Source organism: Musca domestica, unplaced genomic scaffold (genome assembly GCF_030504385.1).
Source record: "Musca domestica strain aabys unplaced genomic scaffold, Musca_domestica.polishedcontigs.V.1.1 13, whole genome shotgun sequence".
NCBI lineage: Eukaryota > Metazoa > Arthropoda > Insecta > Diptera > Muscidae > Musca > Musca domestica.
In genome coordinates, this window is record NW_026712172.1 from 8,137,364 (window position 1) to 8,143,978 (window position 6,615).

Sequence of the window (6,615 nt, forward strand, 5' to 3'; positions counted from 1 at the left end):
GAGGAGTTTTTGATTTTGTTCTGCTGAAAAATTGTTGTTAGTGTTGGTGCTTCTCAATGCTAACTGATATTTTTCTTTATTGTACAAATTTGAATAAGAGAAACGTTCTGAAAAGCCAGGTATATAAGTGGAACGTTTGTAAATTTTTTCTGGTTTTTGTTCAATTATGTCCAGTCTTTTGTATCTCACGTGTCTTATAAGTTGATTAATCGTATTTTCAGGGAAATCGTTCATCTTTAAGATATTATTGATTTTGTTAATATTATCAGAATGAAATTTGACGTCGCTGATGTTTAGAACTCTCTGAATAAAGTTAGTGGCTGTATTTACCTTGATTCTACGTGAATGTTTGGAATGGAAATTTATTAATCTTCCTGAAGACGTTGGTTTTTGATACCAGTCTAGAAATAGAAGGTTGCCTTGTCTTAGTACAACAGCGTCAAGGTATGGTAATTGGAGGTCCGATTCACATTCCATTGTGAATTTTATGTTTTTGTTATACAAATTCAGTGTCTTCAAGGTGTTGTCAACCTGGTCCTTCTGCACAATGCAAAATATGTCGTCGACATACTTTGTTAATATTCTTGGTTTTAAAGTTAATGTTTTCATGGTTGCATTGAGTAACTCTTCCATGACAATATCAGCAATTATAGGGGAAACAGGTGATCCCATTGGCATCCCTTTTAATTGTTCAAATATTTTGTCGTTATATACAAAATATCTGGAGTCCTTTATGCATATCGTTAAAATTTCTATGAATAGATTCATTGGCATATTCGTGTATTCCTGAATGATGTTCCACTTTTCTTTTATTGTGTTAATTGCCAAATTCACAGGAATACTTGGAAATAAAGATACAACGTCAAACGATACTAGTATTTCAGTGTCCTGTATATATTGGTGGTTAACCTTTGATTTGAATTCTACAGCGTCTTTTATATTATATTTAGATTCCCTGGTTAAACATTTTAAAATTGATGCCATATATTTTGATATTTCATAAGTTGGCGAGTTATTGAACGAACATATTGGGCGCAGAGGGATACCTTGCTTGTGGATTTTCGGTAGTCCATATATTTTTGGAGGAACCGATGTTTTTGTTAGCAACCGAAATTTATCATTTTCAGATATTATGTTTAAGTCAAACAATTTCATGACTAGTTTGTTATTCTTTTCTTGTAGTCCTGTTGTTGGATCTTTCCTCAGGCGTCTATACATACACATATCCATGACAATATTGTTCATTTTTGTTTCATAGTCCGTTTTAAGCATCGCTAAAGTTTTTCCCCCTTTGTCAGAGTTAAGTATAAGTATTTCCTTATTTTGTCTTAAAAATTTGTTTGTATGTCCCACTGTATCTAGTATAAGTCATTCTCTTTTTTTTTCTCAATGTTGTCTTCTTGATGTGATCATTGATGAGCGTAATAAAATTTTATTTTTTTGAAAATTTTGATTAACACTCAACAAAGTATGACATATTCTTCTTTCAAATGACCAGTAAAAAATTTATATTTTCTAATATTCCTGAAATTTAATAATATTCTTAAATTTAACCGCAAACTTGTCATAAATTTTTAAAATATCGGAAATTTCTCAGGCACTTGCTATAGCCTCCCACTTTCAAAAATTGTAACAAATGTCTGTAATTTTCATCACATTTAAGTCATTTAACTTCGTGTAATTCGCCATTGTTTGAATCGAAATCGTTTCCATTGTTCTCAAAGTCATACGATTGAATTCGCTTCATGAAATTGTAACACAAACCATCATGGTAGAATTACAAGGTAACCCTTTCAGGCCAGCTGTAGTCAACTTGATATGTCAAACAAGTTGTTGTAATTCGAATTCGCCGTAGAAATACATAACAGAAATTCCAACATCATAGAGGAAAAAATAAACACAAAAATATAAAAATCAAATTTTGTGATATAATTCAAATAAAAAAAACAGAATATGAGGTGCTGTGCTGTTTGCAAAAGAAAGGATAGTGAACGACAAGCAACATTTTTCAATGTTCCCAAGGAAGAGACGAAGAGGTTGAAGTGGAGTGCGATTTGTGGGATCACTTTAAACCCAAACGCCAAATTTGGGCCCTTTGTGGGGGAGGTACTAGAATGAGTAGTCCAATCTTGTCCATTCTCCCACCCAATCTTGGGGTAACGCAAATATTACGATTTGCAAAGTTTGAAGAAAATCCAACAATCCGTTATCTTTATATGCGGTAAATTATTTTCAATGAAAATGTTGACCTTTTGTGGGGGAGGTACCAGGAGGAGTGGACCGATATTGCCCATCTCCGAACTCGATCTAAGTTTGACAAAAATACTACGATGTACCAAGTTAGGACCGAATCGGATACTCCCTTCGAGAGTTATCGTGCGCACCAGCTAGCCAGACAGACGGACGGACGGACATCGCTAGATCGACTCCAAATGTTCTGAAACTGATTTGGTTCAAAGAGACTTAGGGTCTAAAACCATTATTTCGGCTAGGCACGTTTTGACCGTATCAAATGATATATAAAAAACATTAAGTTCGGCCGGGCCGAGCTTTGAATACCCTCCACCATTACCTAAGAAAACATTTTTATACAAAAGTATCTGGATTCAAACATGTTCCACTTTAAACTACAAATACGACTGAGATCGGTAGGAGAATGCAGTTAAAGATTTCAAATGCCAATAAAGTGTGTGGAACCGTTACATTTGAGTCATACCAATACATGAACCTATATAGACATATTTATACTAAGTGGATTTCTATCTACTGCAAGTTTTAAATACCAAATTTGAAACAATTCCGTGGGTAAATGTGAGTAAGATCATTAAAATACAGTGGGGACCTTTATATTGTACACAATTCCGATAGATCCACCGAAGTTACACACAGGTTTAAATTCACAAGTTCCACGCATATATGTACATTTATTATTTACTCACTTTTAATGGCAAAGCATCAACCCTAATTCTAATACAAAAGGATAACTTGGAATCTTTACACATTTCTTAAAAACCTATATCTAATGCTACAAGGAGAATTATTTATTTTATTAAGAGAATACAAAATAAGTGATAACATAACATATATTTTGTATTTTCGCACTGGATTCTGTGCTGTTAAAAATGTCGTGAGGGAGGAACCGGAAGGAGTGGGACGACATTGCCCATCTCCGCATTATGTTTGTTAATAATATTGCGATGCACTATGTTTGGATGATGATCCATTCTACAGCTATCGTACGCACCAGCAAGACAGACGGACGGGTCGGCTCCAAATGTCCTGAAACGGATTTCGTCGAAAGAGGCGTTATTTCGATCAGATACATTTTGGTCATATGAAATTATACAGACCTTCTCTAGCGATATGACTGATGGTATAATACGTATACACTTCCAGTTATTGTAGTATTTTCAGTTTATATGTTAAAAAATATACTAATCTCAACTAATATATACATATGAATAAACCAAAACAAACTTATTCAATGTTTCAGAATGAAGAGTTCTGATTGGTGCAAACCAATTTGCCCCAAATTTTATACTTCAAATAAATTCGCCCTGGTTAAAACTTTGACATATCAAGTTTCTAAAAAAGTTGCTTTGTTGTAATTTTCGCCTATGTTGCTACCTGGTATTTCTACCATGCAAACCATTGAACTATTTTCGTTTTTTATTCCCGAGGCATGATAGGGACGGATGGTCGGAAGCTGACGATGACATGGGAGAAAGCAGAAAGAAGAATCAGCTTCCACTAGATGAGTTATAGGTACAGTGAATACTAACATCAAATGTGGCGAATAATAGAAATGGACATTTCAAATTTGTGGGAGTGTGTGAGAGTGAATGAGAGTTATATGTATATGTGTAGGTGTGTATACATAGCATTGTTTTATGCATTTCCCAATGTATAGGAAAATACATAGCTCCATTGTCCATAAATATCTACACATAGAACAATGATAACGATACGTTTTTATAAACCTACAGTATATAGAGAACTCAGCAACAACAACAACGATATGTGTATATGTAGTAATATATACTGTATCCATAATCAATAGGAAATAAATGGATTGTGAAATGCAATTGTTTACCTTATTTTTTGGATTATTATGCATTTTATCCTCCTGCATCATAATGTTAGTTTGTTAAATTTTTAATGTTTGTATTATTTTAATTGTATTTACATATTCTGTTTACAAAATTGATAAATATTAAATACTAGATTATAGCCACAACAATGGTAAATGATATTAGGCAAAACTTCGAATAATGAGAATCTATAAATAATACTGTTCCGAATCTCTAATGATTTGAAAACAACAAGTAAAATAGCGACTAAATTGGTTGGGATCTCCACCATTAAGGAAAGACACCCAAATATACAGACGAATCAAAAAATAAAATACATTAAGGAAAAGTCAAAAGTCGGGTGAAGCCGACTATATGAAACCCTACACCACCATGCCACCATGTTCAGTAGAGCTCCCGTATCAAAAGAATTTATTTGAAGTAGATCATACCACCTGTCAACATTTGGCTTTCGAGCAGTTACAGTTAAGTTTCAGAAAGAGATATGTAGGAGGCATATACAATTCTGAATCGATTTTCAAAAATTTGACGGAGACATTTTAATCTTTTATGCCAAATACCATTGCTATAGAGTGCATGGTATCAATTGAAGAAGTATTATATTAAAACTAGTAAAAAAAGCAGATAAGTTCGGACGGGCCGATCTGTTTATACCCTCCACCATTTGGAAGAGACTTCATAAATTTCAAAAAAAAAAATCCGTCAAAAAATATCGCTCAAATAAAAATCGTTATATGGGGGCTTTACGAAAACGTGGTCCTGCATAAGTAATTTTTTGTCATTGCCTGTAACTTTATAAATTTGAAACAATTCCGGTGAATAATGTCGCAAATATCACCGAATATCTGGGGTACTGTTATATGGGCGCTATACTAAAACGTGAACGTATTTTGACAATTCTCTTCAAGGGGGTAAAGTACTCAGAAGGAACCCCTTGTGTGGACTTTAAAACAATTCCATAAAAAAACAAGAAAAAAAGCTGTAAGTTCGGCCGGGCCGAACTTTTAATACCCTCCACCATTTGGTACAAAAATTTGTCAATTTTCAAAAAAAAAAAAAAAAAAAATAAAATCCGTTAAAAATTCTGTTAAAATATTAAAAATACCGAATGCTTATACGACGACGTGGACCTGCACAGACAATTTTCTAGCATGGGCTAAAGTATCCATTATGAACTTCACATGCGAAATTTGAAACAATCCCGTTAAATAATGTCGCTACAATCATCAAAATACCGAATATCGGGGGTACGGTATATGGGGGCCATACGAAGACGTGGACCTACATGGCCCATTTTCTGTTTTATGCTGCATTTTGAACTTCAAATACCAAATTTGGAATGATTCCGTTAAATAATGTCGCTAAAATCATCAAAATACTGAATATCGGGGGATACCGTTATATGGGGGCTATACAAAGACGTGGACCTGCACATATTATTTTCTGTCTTAGGCTGTAGTATCCATTACGAACTTCAAATGCCAAATTTGAAACAATCCCGGTAAATAATGTCGCTAAAATCATCAAAATAACGAATATCGGGAGGTACCGTTATATGGGGGCTATATGAGAACGTGGACCTACATGGCCCACTTACGAACGTAACCTGCCTACTCGCAAAATATACATGTCTGCAAAATTAATATACTCTCCATAGTATGGTGGAGGGTATAAAAATTAGCTAAAATCATCAAAATACCGAATATCGGGAGGTGCCGTTATATGGGGGCTATACGATATCGCGGACTTATATAGACAATTCTCTTTCAGGGGGTAATGTAATTACAAAGAACTCTTGGTGTAAAGTTTCGGACAATTCCATTGAAAAATATGGTTAAAATTATTAAAATACCGAATATCGTGGGGTACCGTTGCATGGGAGCTACACGATATCATAGACCGATATAGCCCATCTTCAAACTTGACCTGTGCAAAATTTTAGCTTCTTATCTTAATTCGTTTTGACTCTATCGTGATTACAACAGACGGATGGACGGACAGGGCTAAATTTTACACTGATCAAGAATATACTTCGTTGGGTCTAAAATTATTTCGATGAGTTACAAACGGAATGTCGAACTTAATATACCCTCTATACTGTGTATGGTGGAGGGTATAAAAATATATATCGGAGCCGAGTTCCACAAAAAGGAAACGCACGTCCCGAAATTCACTCCATTTGGGTTGATATTTGTCATTATTTACACAATAAAACTGAAATTGGATTAAGGATATATATGGGAGCTATATCCGTTCTCGAAAATATTGGGAAAGGTATTGCCGAGCTTTATAAGATATCTGGTGCCAAATATCATTGTTGTCGAATGCATTTTAAAAATGTGAGGGACTTAAATACTAAATTAGATGAAATATATATATGCGAGCTATAGCTGTATCTGAACCGATTTTCACAAAATTTGATGTACTTGCTTCTAGACTACATTCGGTCGAATGTATCATATATTCAGGACTATTTGACAGATATTGGCTATTTGGTGAACAATTAACCCAAAATCGGTTGAAG

The 6,615-nt window shown here is 34.3% G+C and overlaps 1 long non-coding RNA gene across 1 annotated transcript; it reads right to left on the reverse strand.

Moving 5' to 3' along the window:
• Nucleotides 1-2,919: 2,919 nt before the first annotated feature.
• LOC131800765 (uncharacterized) lies at nt 2,920-3,641 on the reverse strand. The gene is made up of 2 exons (XR_009341526.1): nt 3,351-3,641; nt 2,920-3,279 (listed from the first exon to the last, which is right to left on the reverse strand). It is a non-coding gene; the product is annotated as an uncharacterized LOC131800765 (long non-coding RNA).
• Nucleotides 3,642-6,615: the final 2,974 nt, after the last annotated feature.